At 42.2% G+C, this 15288-nt stretch overlaps 1 protein-coding gene across 8 annotated transcripts in view; it reads left to right on the top strand.

Moving 5' to 3' along the window:
• The window catches only part of LOC117357501 (uncharacterized protein PFB0145c-like), a 122571-nt gene that overhangs the window by 54888 nt on the left and 52395 nt on the right, over positions 1-15288 (top strand). For 7 of the 8 annotated variants that reach the window (XM_033938212.1, XM_033938211.1, XM_033938205.1 and 4 more), the window contains one exon: positions 10135-10258. The gene's annotated coding sequence lies outside the window, so the exon portion shown is untranslated. Of the gene's footprint in view, positions 1-2154; positions 2946-10134; positions 10259-15288 lie in introns of those variants that run through there. The other variant, XM_033938209.1, reaches the window with a different exon arrangement.

The following is a 15288-nucleotide window of genomic DNA, read 5'->3' as shown; positions in this document are numbered from 1 at the left end:
TTAAGTGAGCCTAGCAGAACGGAATTTTGAGGGCGTTAAGTCAGGGAAGTTGCATTTACACTCTGACTTGTTCCTCCATTGTACAAATGAATGCCTTGAAAGAGGCCTGTCTGTTAAATTTTAATAAACAATATTTTATCAGAAATATTTGTACAATTATTATCATTTCAGTGCACCTAAGAGCAGGGTAGAACCAAAACTCTGCTCACCCCTTGGCAGAGGCAGCAAGATTGGCCCAGTTGCAGAAACAGCAAGATCAGGTCCCCTTGGCAGAGGCAGCAAGATTGGGTCCTCTTGGCAGAGGCAGCAAAATCAGGTCCCCTTGGCAGAGGCAGCAAGATTGGGTCCTCTTGGCAGAGGCAGCAAGATTGGGTCCCCCTGGCAGAGATAGCAATATTGGGTCCTCTTGGCAGAGGCAGCAAGATTGGGTCCCTCTGGAAGAGGCAGCAAGATCGGGCCCACGTGGCTGACACAGCAAGATCGAATCTCCTAGGAAGAAGCAGCAAGATTGGTCCCACATGGCAGAGGCAGCAAGATCCGAGCATACAGGAACTGCAACCATTGTGCAGCCCAAAGCTTTCATCCCAGGCGGAAACAGGAAGCTGTGTTAGAAGGGAAGTTTTGGGCTGAGCAACGCGTGTTCGGATTCCATAGCAGCGTTCATATTCCGAGACAAAATTTACTACAAAAAAAGTTCGGATTCCAAAACGTTCGAGTTCTGGGGCGTTCGGATTCCGTGGTACCACTGTATTTGCAATCTTAGCTTCTCTGTTAATCTATATATGCATTCATACCATCTCTACAGATTCCTCAGGATTTTCTCCTGGGATTTTCCGGACGTCTGGTAGCCCTAGAGCTAACCATAATAAAGAAAGTTATAACTGTGCACAGGTTGTGGTGTGTGTGTATCTTTGGAACTGCTGCTAGCCTGCCCTGGAAGCCGCCTCTCTGCAGCGACTTCCTGTTCCCTGCATAGGTGGGACCTGCAGAGAAGTGGAGTCTGGGACAGGCTGGTGGCAGCAGGTTCTCCTGATTGCTGCTGCTGGCTGTCTGAGACCTAGAACACACACCTGCATCGCCAGTTAATTTGGCCAGCTGCATTCTGCATTCATATTACACTTCTCCCTCCATATTCGCTGTGATAGAGGATTAACAGAACCACAAATACTGAAAAACCACAAATAACTTTTTTATATGTTATTTGCTGTTTTCTATTAAAAACCATCATGAATATGGTGAAACCGTGAATACCATGGTGGGAGACCTGGCCTGTTTCTGAAGGAGAGGCAAAACACAGTGAACAAAGTGCTAGGAATCAGCGATTTTCCCTGTAAACGATTGGAATCAGCGATTTCTCTATGCAAGTTGATGTAATTTGGGGGGAGGAGCCAGCAAACTAAAAACCGTGAATAATCAAAATTGTGAATGCTGAAACCACGAATACGAAGGGAGAAGTGTAGTTTTTCTGTGTGCAAGAGGGGCAGGGGGCTCACAGTGAGGAAAAGAGCAGAAATGTATTTCAGAAAAATGAAGAAGTCAGCTATTATGAAAGTCACTCCCATTTCCTTCAGTTATTGTTTAATTCTATTTCATGAAGTAGTAATGCTATGTTTCGTGCAGTTTTATATCCCACTGAATCCTCGGTAATGAGTTCTAGGCAGGTTACAAACATTATGTTGCTACAAAGCAGTATATTTCTACATAGTGTTCTGTACAGAGTTAAACATGATGCAAAGATACATAACATCAAATTGTTACTATGTTGTGATAGCGTTTTTAGTACACGCAGGATTTTAACGCACGCTAAATCCACGCTACGCGGCTAGAACTAACACCAGCTCAATGCTGGTGTTAAGGTCTAGCACGCACGGCAATTCAGCGTGCGCTAAAACCGCTATCGCGGCTTAGTAAAAGGAGCCCATAGCATGAGGTAATAGATCAAAAATAGTAGCTACATTATTCCTTCTCCATAAGAATTCATTTGTCCTTTCACAGTTATGACCTGTCCAGTGTATCATTGTCATTTTGTCAGGGACAATGCTGCAGATGGCTGAGAATTCTGTACAGCTACCTGCCCTCCACCTCCATGCATGAGGAATTGCAAAAGAGATGAGAGAACATGTTACGTGGTGACTGGCCACCCAGGAGCGGCAAAACAAGAGTTTCTGTTGCACACCAAGCCTTAAAACTTAAAACCTAATATTCAAGATCCTATATGGCATTCTTCCTCCCCTAATTCCACTATCCTGGAATTCTTCGAGACCTGACACTACCAGATCTCCACACGAATTTGATATTTTAGTACACCTCACGGATCCTTTGCCTTCTTTAACGGCATTATTGGAATTGATTAAAGAATATGGTGAGAGGGAGTGACATCATCGATGAAGATGGTAGCCTAATGTGCAGGCTCCGTCTTCAGCCACCTTAAGATTTAAATTGACACATGCTACCAGCATCTTGGATGTTTCCCTTTTGGGGAAAATGAAAGAAGAAACTTTCCACAGAAATCGTGTCAATCAGATAGGAGAGTTATCGGCAGCTGAGAGAAGGATTTAATGCAATGTCAGTGGCGGTCAGCTGTGCGGTGTTTTTTGCTATTGCTGATAGTGGCCGTCGGCTGTGTGAAGACATGGAAAGTTTAAACCCTGAGCACTCAAATTCAATGTCCTTTGATCAGCAACTTTCTTCTCACATCGTGTCAGTAAGTTGGATTTGCAATGGCGGTGGCAGTCAGCTGTATGGCGGTTTTATCCGTTAAGCCTATCTAAGGAGGTCATCAGCTGAGAGAAAGTGTGGGTGCTGACTGCCAGGCAAAATCCAAAGTCTTCTGTGGCGGTTTGTGCTGCTGATGCACTCCGGATCAGCTGTCAGCGGTGTGGAGAAGAGGAAATTTGAGAAGCAGTTTGTGCGATACGATCTGGGGCAGTTGTCTAGACTGAAGTGTGAGTTGGCTGATTGCTCTGTGGAGGTTTTCATTAGCAGCTGTACATCTGTTTTGGCATCTAGAAGCAGGATCTTTACTGAGGATAAAGTGTTTTTCTTCAGGACTCCAGCTGTATAACGTCTCTTTATGTCTTCCTTATTTATGGAAAGCAAAAACTAAAAAATCAAGGACTGAGCACATCCATGCTGCCACCTAGAGGCTTTTGATTACATGTTTAAGCTGAATCTTGTATGTTATGTGGACTGATCCCTTTTGAGATTTTCAATTTCAGCTGGACCATGGTGAACCGGAGGTCACTGTAATAAGATATCTGAGTACTACATCTATGGTTCTTATGTATACTATGCTAAATATAGCATCTGAGCAAAATCGTCTGAGTTGGGGTTTTTAAGTACTTTTGTGTAGTTCTGTCATTTATTTTGCTCTTCCCTCCTGAGTTTATCTGACGTTGGAAAAGATGTCTTTGGAGAAAACTGGACAGTTATGGATTTGTTGGAAAGAAGCTGGGAGCTTCAAAAACGATGGAAGCTGATCCGGAATTGGGAGCTGTAAAAGGGGATGAAATGGAACTTCATGATAGCTTACAGGAGGCGCTGGATTCTTTGAGAGATCTGCTTTTGGATATTCGTAAAGAAATGCAATCATTGCGTCTTGATGTGACAAAAGCTGTAACGGATTTAAAGCATGAAATGGGGGAGTTGGTGAAGTGACAAGATTTGGTGGAAACATATGTTAATACCATGACTGAAGATATTATTGCGGTACAACAGGAAGTGGCAAAAGTACACTTGGAGGTGTCGGCAATGTTAGATAAATTGGAAGATCTAGAAAACAGATCCCAGAGGTATAATCTAAGGATCAGGGGGGTTCCGGAAGAACATGCTTATTTGGATACTCGCCGAACTGCTTTGGCCATTTGTACAGACATTCTCACTACTGCTAAGGCAGGTGAGGGTCAGGTACCGGAGATTGAAATTGAACGAGTGCATAGGGCACTGGGACGTCCTATATCCAAATTACCTCGAGACATTATTTTGTGTCTACGAAGCTTTCGAATGAAGGAGGAAATCTTTCATGCAGCACAAAAACTAAAGGATTACAAATGGAATACGACTGGATATTTATCAGGATGTAGCGGCTGTTACCTTGCGAAAAAGGAAGGATATGCAGGAGGTGACACCTATCTTCACAGAGAGGGTATTAAATATAGGTGGCTTTTTCCATTTGCTTTGGCTCTGACAGAGGGGAGTACGACTAGTCGGGTTCGAACAGTAGTGGAGGCTTGGTTGGAATTACAAAAATTAGGAGCTCCTAATCTCCCGGAGAAAGAATATGCTGATGACCAAGGAAAAGATATAATTGGTCCTTCTGGATGGCGTCGACAAACAAGAGGAGCCACAGCGAAAAATGCAGGAAGTCGACCGGTGTGAGAAGAATTGTTGTCATTCCTGGACATTTTTATTGATTTGGGCGTGGTGGGTTGGAAGATGATTGGAGGATTGTGAAGTTAAATTGTGGTGGGAGGATTGAGTGCAGAAAGTGTGTTGAATGGATTACTAGGGTTACTGATGGTGATGATATATTAGGGATTGGGAAGTTAAATAGTGGTGGGACTTAGATGATTGTGTGCTGTTTAAGTGTAGTATATGTGTTGAAAGGAATGATAGGGATATTGAAGGTGGGGATTTATTAGGTGTTTATCTGGAAGTTGGGGAAGTATATTGGGGTGATTGGGGTGGTGAAGTTACTTCTTTCTTAGAGATCTTGAGATCTATATGGTAGGTCTTGAGATACAATTTTGGGTAAGGTTTAGGAGGGTGGGAAATTATAGAGGGATAGTGGGGGAAGGGTTGGAAATAGGGGGATGGGTGAAAGGAAATGGTACTCTCTATCTAGCTTTGAAACTAGATGGTCAGCTGATGTTAGGGTGGAACCTGGTCAGAGGCTAGGTGGCTGGGTTACACGGATATTGATGGAGGAGTATGTGGATTGGTTAATGAAAATGGATCCTGGTTAATATTGTAACTTGGAATGTGGGGGGAATTAATTCTCCAATCAAACGTACAAAAATTTTGCAGCAATTACAACGTCACAAGGTGGATGTAGCCTTTCTCCAAGAGACTCATTTGAATGATATTGAACATATGAAATTGAAGCAATGGTGGGTTGGGAAATGTGTTGCAGCTTCTGCACAAAGTAAACACAGAGTAGTGATTTTGTTTCGTAGGGGTCTAGTGGATAATTTACAAATTTTGAGTAAGGATGGAGAGGGATGATATGTGCTCTGTCAGGGGGTAATAGCACAGCGGAATTTTGTATTTTGCAGTGTATATGCTCCTAATGATAGTGATCCGGCATTTTTTGCCAACTTAACCCGATTATTATTACCTTTTGCTCAGGTCTCTTTGATTGTTGGGGGAGACTTTAATGCTGTGCATGATTCTAATTTGGATTGTACGGGTCCGGGGGGTACTTTGCGTCGAATAGGGGAGAGGAAGATCCAAAAATTTAGTGAAAATCTGGAATTAATAGATTCTTGGAGGGTATTACATGGTTTTGAGAGGAATTGTACCCATGTATCTCGGGCACATGGTACACAATCCCGTATAGTCTATATTTGGGTAACGGATCCAGTGTTTCGGCATCTGGTGCAGACGGATATAGGTCCTTATACAATTTCTGATCATGCATGGGTACATGTGAGGTGGCAGGAAGGTAGGGGGTCTCAAGGGATGTGGCGATGGGTGTTTCCGCTAGCACTATATAGGGACAATATATATAAAGAACGACTATTGGGTACATGGAAAGATTATAAAAGGCATAATGCTCACGCAGAAGAGGATCCTATTTTATTTTCGGAAGCGGCAAAGGCGGTGTTGAGGGGAGATATAATAAGTTATAGTTGTTATGTTAAAAAAGCTCAGGATAGGGAGATTTTGCATTTGGAGAGGGATATTGTAAAGGTCAGGAAGAAATATGGGCACTCGGGTGATTCAATGCATAGACAGGAGTTGATGGAATATCAAATAACTCTCAATTCCCTTCTACATCAGCGGGCACATAAATCCATAGCTTATTATAAATATCAACTATATAAACAAGGGAATAAAGGGGGAAAACTATTGGTCCGTTTGGTTTCATCTAGAATGGGTCCCAATAGGGTTCGGGCCTTGATAAATGAACAAGGAAAGCGGGTTATAACTGATCCGCAGATAGGAGATTTTTTTCCCGCTATTATAGGTCTCTTTATGGCCCTCCGTTAAAAAGGGTTTTATTGGCAGATTCATATTTGGATGGTTCTCTGCTGAAGGCGCCAGGTGAGGATGGCATGCACGTGGAATTTTATAAACTTTTAAAAGAAGAGATTATTAAACCACTTGCTAGGATGTTTAACATTATGGTTGGTGCAGAGGCTTTGTCTGAAGGTATGAATACGGCACAAATTCTGTCGAATATAGACCCCGAAAAACAGGATCATATTGTCCTATTTCTTTATTGAATACGGAGGTAAATTCCATTTACCTAAGCTTAACAAAGAAAAGCCTCCACAGACTCCAACTAATCCAGAACACCGCGGCCAAACTTATCTTCTCAAAAAGTAAATTTGACCATGTCACACCGCTCCTATCCAAACTCCACTGGCTTCCCGTTATTTCCAGGGTCTACTTTAAATGTGCCTGCCTAACCTTCAAGATCCTCCACGGTATCCTTCCTCCTTTTATCCCTCTATCCTGGAATTCCTCAAATCCAACCTCCACTAGATCCACTCAAAAATTAAAACTATCCTACCCCTCCTTAAAAGGCATCTCCCTTGTTGGTAAACTTGGCTCTTCCCTCCCTTTCAGAATCACTCAGCTCTGGAACAGTCTCCCTTCCCCTCTCCGCAATTTGAGCCCCCTTCTACCATTCCGTAAGCATCTGAAGACCTGGCTCTTCTCCAGAACGTAACCCCATCCTGCTCCTGGCACTCTCACACCAACCTCTCTTCTCTCATACTTATATAATTCCACTGGAGTTCCGTTCCTTCCCTAACCATGTAAACCGTGTCGAACTCCATCTGCGGAGATGATGCGGTATATAAACCCAAGATTTAGATTAGATTAGATTAGATTAGGTCAAACTGTTAGCGAAGATTATGGCAAATAGGATGGCTACTGTTCTGCCCTCCCTCATTCATGATGCTCAAGTGGGATTTGTGAAGGAAGGAGAATAACTAAAAATGTAAGAAAATTGTTGCTGTGGGCGATGTATAATTTACCTTCGGTGCTGGTCAGTTTTGATGCTGAAAAGGCGTTTGACAAGGTACGATGGGATTTTCTATATCAGTGGTTCCCAACCCTGTCCTGGAGGACCACCAGGCCAATCGGGTTTTCAGGCTAGCCCTAATGAATATGCATGGAGCAAATTTGCATGCCTATCACTTCCATTATATGCAAATCTCTCTCATGCATATTCATTAGGGCTAGCCTGAAAACCTGATTGGTCTTGTGGTCTTGTGGTCCTCCAGGACAGGGTTGGGAACCACTGTTCTATATGATACATTAAAAGTATATGGTTTTGATGGGATTTTTGTATCTGCGTTCCGTGCTTAGTATGCTCTTCCACAAGCTAAATTGGTGTTAAAGGATTTTGAAACTGATAAGTTCTCTATTCACAGGGGGATGAGACAGGGTTGCCCCTTATCTCCGTTATTATTCGTACTTACTTTAGACCCCCTTATTCGGGATATATATGCAATGCCGTCTATATGAGGGATTCATATCGGAAATACAACTTTTAAACTTTCGGCTTTTGCAGATGATATTTTAGTACACCTCACGGATCCTTTGCCTTCTTTAACGGCATTATTGGAATTGATTAAAGAATATGGTGAATATGCAGGTTTCCGTTTAAATTTAGATAAATCAGAGGCGCTAGCGTCCTCTGTGGCGGTAAAGGCCTTATGGGGGTCGGAGTTTCCGTTGACTTGGGCGCAAGGGCTATTTATGTATTTGGGGACAGTAATGACTATGTTGACTTCCCAATTATATTGCCTTAATATTGATAGGCTTCAACAAAAAATGGAACTATTGTTGGATACCTGGCAAACATTGCCCCTTTCTCTAATGGGTCGCATCTGCTTGGTCAAGTTGTTTATCTTTCCTAAATGGTTGTATATGTTACAAACTTTGCTATTATGTTTACTGAAGAAAGATTTAAAGATCTTTTATTAAAAAATTACTCGTTTCTGTTGGATTGCTAAGAAACCTAAATTAAAATTGACATATTTACTGGGTAATTGGAATAGAGGGGGGTTGGGTTTGCCGTATATGCGGGTCTATAATTATGCGTGTTTGCTTCATCATTTAGGTGATTGGGTAAATGTGACTAGCATTTACACTCCTCTTCAGATGGAACAGGAGTTTTTAGCTCCTTATGATATATTTGCATTACTACATAGTGCGCGGGATGCATTACCATCTCTTATTCATTCAAGTGTAGTATTTAATACTTTACAGACGGCATGGCGTTGGCTTGTGCAATTATTGGGAGGGAATCCGATGGTTACTGATCTCTTGCCTTTGCAGGGTAATCCGGCTTTTCTTCCGGGTAACTCTAGGGAATACAGATTATGGGGAGCAAGAGGAATTTCAAGACTGGAACATATACTGGGAGATGAGGGGGAGCTATTGACCCGTGCAGAATTGTTAGCTAAGGTGGGAGAGACATGGGGAGCGCAGTTTGCATGTATACAAGTGGAACATTATGTGAGATCCCTTGACAGAGCATAGTTGAGTTTGCATTTGGATGCTAGATTGAGAGAGTTGTTTGCTCAGGAGGAGGGGATGTCTCTTTCGGTGTCTAGTTTTCATGCTATTTTGCAAAAACTACAACCAGACAAGGTCAGAATATTCAGGATAAATGGAAGAAAGATTTACAGCTTAATTTGAGACATTGATATGTTGCCCGTACTTTAATAGCGACACCTGGGGTGACACCATGTACATGGTTAAGAGAAACGTATTATAGGGTTACATTACGTGCCTATTACACGCGTACACAATTGTTTTATAGTGGAGGTCTTCCTACACCATTATGTCATAAATGTGGAAGGGAGGGTCATACTTTAGGACATGCATTTTGGTTTTGTCCCATAATTCAGCACTTTTGGAAGCGAATAATAAATTATATGTCAAAGATAATTGGAAGATCTTTGTGCTGTTCTCCTCTCTTTATTTTGGATTTGCCAAAAGCTTTTGGCCATTGGCCTAAAGGACATAAGGCGCTGTGTAGGAAAATGAGTCTATTGGCTAGAAAATGTATACTTCAATATTGGACGATCCCTGACCCTCCAAGGTTTTGGCATTGGCGGAACCAATTACATCAGTTGGCCATTTGGGAATCTAGAGATGCTGGAATTACTAGAAAGTGAAGGATGTTGTTTATACAAACCTGGGATTCATATTTGCAAGCTTTACATCCTAAGGGCCTTAGTGCGGTTTTAAGTTGGGTCTCTTAATTGGGCTTTTATTTAGTTGAATGATAATAATACTGGTGTGTTTTGATGAGGTGGGGGTAGAGAGTACCATTGGGTGGGGTGGGGAGGGTGTGGAGAGGGATGGTAGAGGTTATTGAAAGGTTCAAACACATAGTCACATATAGATAAAGTGGTGGTTTATTGAAAATGGAATATGTCTATTTTATTATGTATATTATCTTATTATATTTGATGCATTATTGTTGTAATCAGTGCCTTGATGTTGTATTTGTTGTATTTGATGATATTTGCATCAATAAAACTGTTTGAATCTAAACTATCTTTCCCCTCGTTAAAAGGTGTCATGTATGCAGGTAAATTAGGGAAATCCCTTTTCTTCAGATTCACTGAGCTTTGGAATAACCTCCCTGCCCCGCTGCGGAACCTAGGCTCATTCCAATTATTCCAAAAGCATCTGAAAACCTGGCTTTTCTCCAAAACATAAAGCTATCTATTTAAAATGTAAAGCTAGCTATCCTCTTCATAACTCCTAATTTCTTATTATGTCCTTCCCTCATTTATTGAATTACCTTTAAACCGTGCCGAGCTCTAGCTTTATGGAGATGATGCGGTATACAAACTTAAGGTTTAGTTTAGTTTAGTTTAAAACCACATAGAAATGGTAAAGGTAGCTATGTTAACAAGAACATTTGTTTGTCTTGTGTACCAGGTAATTTGAAGTAGAAGTTTCAACCAGCTCCTAACTGTCAGCAGGAATGCCTGTGGCCCAAGTGTGGGACATCAAACACACCAGCAGATCAACAGCAATCTGGCAGCCTTGTGTGTGGCAGCAGGTATACAATCTAGTTTGATTTTACCCATTCCTTCTTTTCCCCTCTTGGATACAAATACAGTAGAATGTGTTAACTGGAATTCAATTAACCAGAATTCTCATGCAACCAGAAAAAAAAAATCTAAGAAATACTGTAATACTATAAGTAGAAATGAAAATAAAATAAATTTCTGGCAGAAATTTAAGTGTAAATGGCACGTCACACCTGAGTACGCCCATGCTTTGCCTACCACATGTCCAGTAGTTTGGAACAGTTTATGGTATGGCAAATTATGGGGTATTGTATTTGTTAGGCCTTTTTTATAGTAACTCTCAAGCAACCAGAAGCTACATTTATCTGACATCTATGGGTGCCGGTTAACTGAGAGTCTACTGTAATTTGCTTTATTTTTCTATAAAGAGCAGCCTGAGCAAAGACAATGAGGAAAAATAAAACTCTGGGTCAGAGTTTTATTTCTTTTGCTATACCTTAAAACAACTTCTAGTTGAATACGAATTACAGAATGACACGGGAACACATTTGTCCCCGTCGCTGAAGGATTTATCTCTATCCCTGTCCCATCCCCATGAGTTCTGTCCCTGCCCCATCCCTGCAAGCTCTATTCTCATCTGCAGAAGACTTAAACACTTTAAAATCAGTGTTTGAGGCTTATGTAGATGAGGCAGAGCTTGCAGAGATGGGGCAGTGACAGAACTCGTGGGGATGGGATGGGGATAGAGATAAATCCTGCAAGGACAGAGACAAATGTGTCCCCATGTCATTCTCTTAAGATTTCAAAGGTGCAATAGAGGAAAAGAATATCAAACACATGAGTGACATAAAAGAGTTGGATTTATTGAGATTATCTGCTCTTTTGCCATCCTAACTTATCTGGATAGTTAACCAGTCACTGGCACTGAATATTTGCAGAGCCTAGATAACTTGCGGTTCTGTCCTGGTACTACCCTTAGCACTGCCTTGTCACTAAGTGAATGGTATGGGGTGGTGACTAAAGATTTTCAGTGGAATTAACTGGAAAGAGCAACTGAAAACCAGTGTCTGCCCCAGTAAGTGCTGCTGAATATCAACACCCCCATTTGGGGGATTTTGAGCCCTCCTTTCTGAATGACGCTTATGTCATTATTGAACTCAAAAAGAAGGAAGTTTAATATCAGTACATTCTCTTTGGGACTTGATTCAAATGAAGCCTGGTTATAGCCAGCTGAAGTTGGGTTATAGCCAGCTGATAAAAAGCCTCTTTTGATCCTTTAGACTTCGGTAAACTCAAATTCTTAACACTGAAAATCATATTTTGGGTATTCACTTCTGTTTGCTGTCATTGCATCTAAAGCACCTTACATTAAGTTCCTTCAAAAGAATGCAAATAGCCATCCCAAAGATCCTGCACAAAGTAGTGTGAGACTTCCATGTTATGTATTGTAGAAAGATATCTAAAATATGGCTTTTTTCTATTGTGCATAATTAAAGTAGGTTTGAAGAGGGTTTTCTTAGAGTTTTCATGAGTTAGCTATGACTGAATTCCAGAGGAAGTTTATTTTTTTAAGATGGTTATGGATGTGAGTTTAGTATAATCTTTTGTAAATCGTCTAGATCTTCAAGATAATGCGGACTAGACAGGGCCGGATAAATGAATAAGGCCCAGGAGGCACGTGCCTAGGGTCCGAACTTGCCAGGGGGGCCCGCTGAAGAAAGAAGTAGCATGAAGACGACTCAGCTTTTTTTTCAAACGGCAACGGGCCCTGGGAAAGAATGGCAACGCGGGCACCCCCCGGCATCAGCGGCAACCATTCTGTTGCATATGGTGCTCATCCCAAAGCTTCCTGCCTGGGCGGTTCGCGTCAGAGGGCAGTTTTGGCCAAGCAGCAGCACTGCTTGCAACAGAACAGATGGTTGCCGCCGCCACTGCTGGGGGGAGGCCCGCATTGCCAATCTTTTCTGGGGGGGGGCATGTTGCCAATCTTTCCCAGGGAAAAAAAAAAAATCAGGTAGGGGAAGGGAAGGAGATGGAGGGGGCCCTGTCTCAGACAGGCAGAAGTTTGAATCTGGAGCCTAACATGGATTGCAGAGAATACAATGAAGGGTGTCGAGATCAAAGGAAGCCACATGAAACCAACTACTGGCTGCAGCGGCGATTTCAAAGGCGTGGGGAGTTGGGGTAATATAAGAGGGTTAAAAGGAGCTGTGAGCAAAGTAGGAGCAGGAACAGTGTAACCCCAGGACATGGCAAAGACATCCTCCAGCAGCCATGAGCAGGAGTCTGTGATCTCAGGTAAGTGGCAGCAAGCATGCTCTTAACTTTCACAGCAAAACAAAATCACAATCATTCCCAATGTGGGAATGAACAAATACTGCTTCCTAAGGCTGTGAAAGCATTGCTCTGTAATGGGGTCGGGTTCCTAAAAGAGGGTGGGGGTTGTCAGAGGTTTGAAACTTCTAATAGGTGGAGTCGTGCAGCAAAAGAACCAAAAAGGGTAAAAGCTTCAATTTGAATAAACATTTGCAATGGTTGAAAGACAATATGATAGTCCTCTACTTTTGTTCTGTTTTTGATAGTGGTGTCATTATCATGGACTGCAGTTTGCAATGTAGAAAGTCATAGATTGAGGCTCCAAAAGGAGGGGCATGCACTGGGGTGGAGCCGGGAGAGAGAGTGAGAGACGGTGGTACTGGCAGTCAGTCGGGCAGATGATGGAAGTGGGAACTGGAGAAGAGGGCAGATGATGAAAGTGGGGAGAACTTGTGCCATCAGCATCAGGCGCATATGGGAAACAGCAGTGGTGAAGAGGTGAGGGGCATATGCTGGATGAAGGGAAGAAGATAGAGTTAGTGAGATAGCAGAAGGGTGAAGGAAAGGGGTGGCAAGCTGTGAGTAAACAGTGAAAAGAGGGAAACTGAGGACTGAATAGTAAGAAAGAATTTAATTTAGACGGAGACAGAAAATAGAGAAGGAAGACCAGAGAAGACAAGGAAAGGGAAGAGAGAGGAGAGAGAGAGATGCCAGAGAAGAACAGGGAAGGTGAAAGAGATATCAGATCTGAGTGGTGGAAATGAGAAGAGAGAGATGCTAAAAACCACAGGGGGGATGGAAGAAGAGATGGAAGGAGAGAGAAGCCATACCATGAGGGGAACAGAGGGAAGATGATAGATGCCAGACCAAAGGGGTGGGCAGGAGGAAAGATGGCAGGGGGAGATAGACAGTTTCTGGAAGGGGCAGACAGTGGATGGAAAGAAAAGAATGACAAGAAGATGGGGAAAGCAGAAACAACATGACAAAGGTAGAAAAAATTCTATTTTTTATTTTATTGCTTTAGAATAAAGTAGTATTGTAGCTGTTTTGATAAATGGTTAGAAATAGGAATGGTGATCCTTTTATTGGACTAATATTAATACATTTTTTACTAACTTTCAGAAAACCGGTGTGGGTGGGGTGTGGGCAGGGCATGGGTGGGGCTAGGGGGCCCATTGTATTTGTGTGCCTAGGGGCCCTTGAAGAATTAATTCTGCCCTGGGTCTAGAAGTCGATCTTTATGTTTATGTTATGTTATGGATATTACCTGGTGTAAGGCAGAGTTTGTGAGATGTATTTTATAATTTTATTGTATTGTGTTTTGGCTGTTATTTTGATTTGATTATGTTATATTATTTACTTCAAATCATATGGATTGAAATGGGCAATAAATGATTTAATATTAAATGTAGTAAGTTCTTTGAATATTTTTGATCAGCCTTCTGAATAGAAGAGAGAAATTGCATTTTGCTAGGGATCTGACACTTTCTTTCTGGAGCAAACTGAAGTTCTCATAGAGGGCAATTCTTAAATACCTCATGGTACTTGCTGGCCAATTTTCAAAGGTAAAACATAACCCTTGGAGAGCTTCACTTGTAGCAGCTAGAACTGTGAAGATGTTTCTTTCTATCATGCATATTATGCAGGTGCAAAATTTGAGATTTCAAAAACTTAATTTCCTGCATACCTCGCCATCCTTCTCCTCCCCTCCCCAGTTTGAACCCCCTTTTTCTCTCACAAGGAAAAAGAATGTGCTTTATTTTGCTTAGAGGGGGTGGGGCAATTGCAAAGGGTTCCCTCATCATTCCTTTGAAAATTTCCTTCACAGAATCCACCCAACTGTCTATTTTCTTGTAATCCCAACTGATTGGTGTCTTTGATTGGGCAGCAGATTGCATTTCTTGGGGTTCTGACCTGGCTGGTCTGACTGGAAGACAGTGGCAAAGCCTGTTCTGTGAGCACCATGTCCTTAGAAGAGATTTTCAAGGTTGCAACATGATACTCAATCTACACATCCACCAGTCACTACTGAACTGTTTTTACCAGTTACTTGTGATCTGGATTGGCCACAGTGCAAACAGAATACTGGGCTAGATGGTCTGACCCAGTATGGCATGTTCTTATCCCCTTTTCAGGATATTAGGTTTGGACTGTCCAAATTTTTTTTTTTTAGGCTTATTATGGATTAGACTCCAGTTCTCTTTACAGTTGAAGTATGCTCATTGCATTTTCCTTGCTTAGTTCCATACATTGGTTAAATCAGAACAACTTTAGTGATAGCCATGTATATTATAATGCATTGAGGCAATTCTATAACTGCGCACCACAAGTTAGGCTCCTAGATGCAGCACTTTGAGCACTAATTCTATAATGGCATCTGGGCACTTAAATTCCATTATAGAATACTAACATATGTTGGCATCTACATGGCTACATTTAGGCATCCTACTTAGTGGCATAGTAAGGGGGACAGAGTACCCCAGGTGCCATCTTGGTGGGGGTGCTAGCAGCTCTCTGCCCCCCTCCCATGCCACGCTCTCACCCTCCCTTTCCCATCCTCCGTACCTCTTTAAAATCTTCACCAGCACAAGCAACAAATCTAGCTTGCTGCTCATGCAGGCCTGGCTCCCTCTGAAATCAATTCCAGGTCAGGAAGTGACATCAGATGGAAAGCCAGCGTGAGCAGCAGACTGGAGAAGCTGCTCGTACCAACGAAGATTTTAAGAGGTATGGGGATGGGAAG

Source organism: Geotrypetes seraphini, chromosome 3 (assembly GCF_902459505.1).
Source record: "Geotrypetes seraphini chromosome 3, aGeoSer1.1, whole genome shotgun sequence".
Lineage (NCBI taxonomy): Eukaryota > Metazoa > Chordata > Amphibia > Gymnophiona > Dermophiidae > Geotrypetes > Geotrypetes seraphini.
This window is presented reverse-complemented; position numbering and strand designations above follow the sequence as displayed.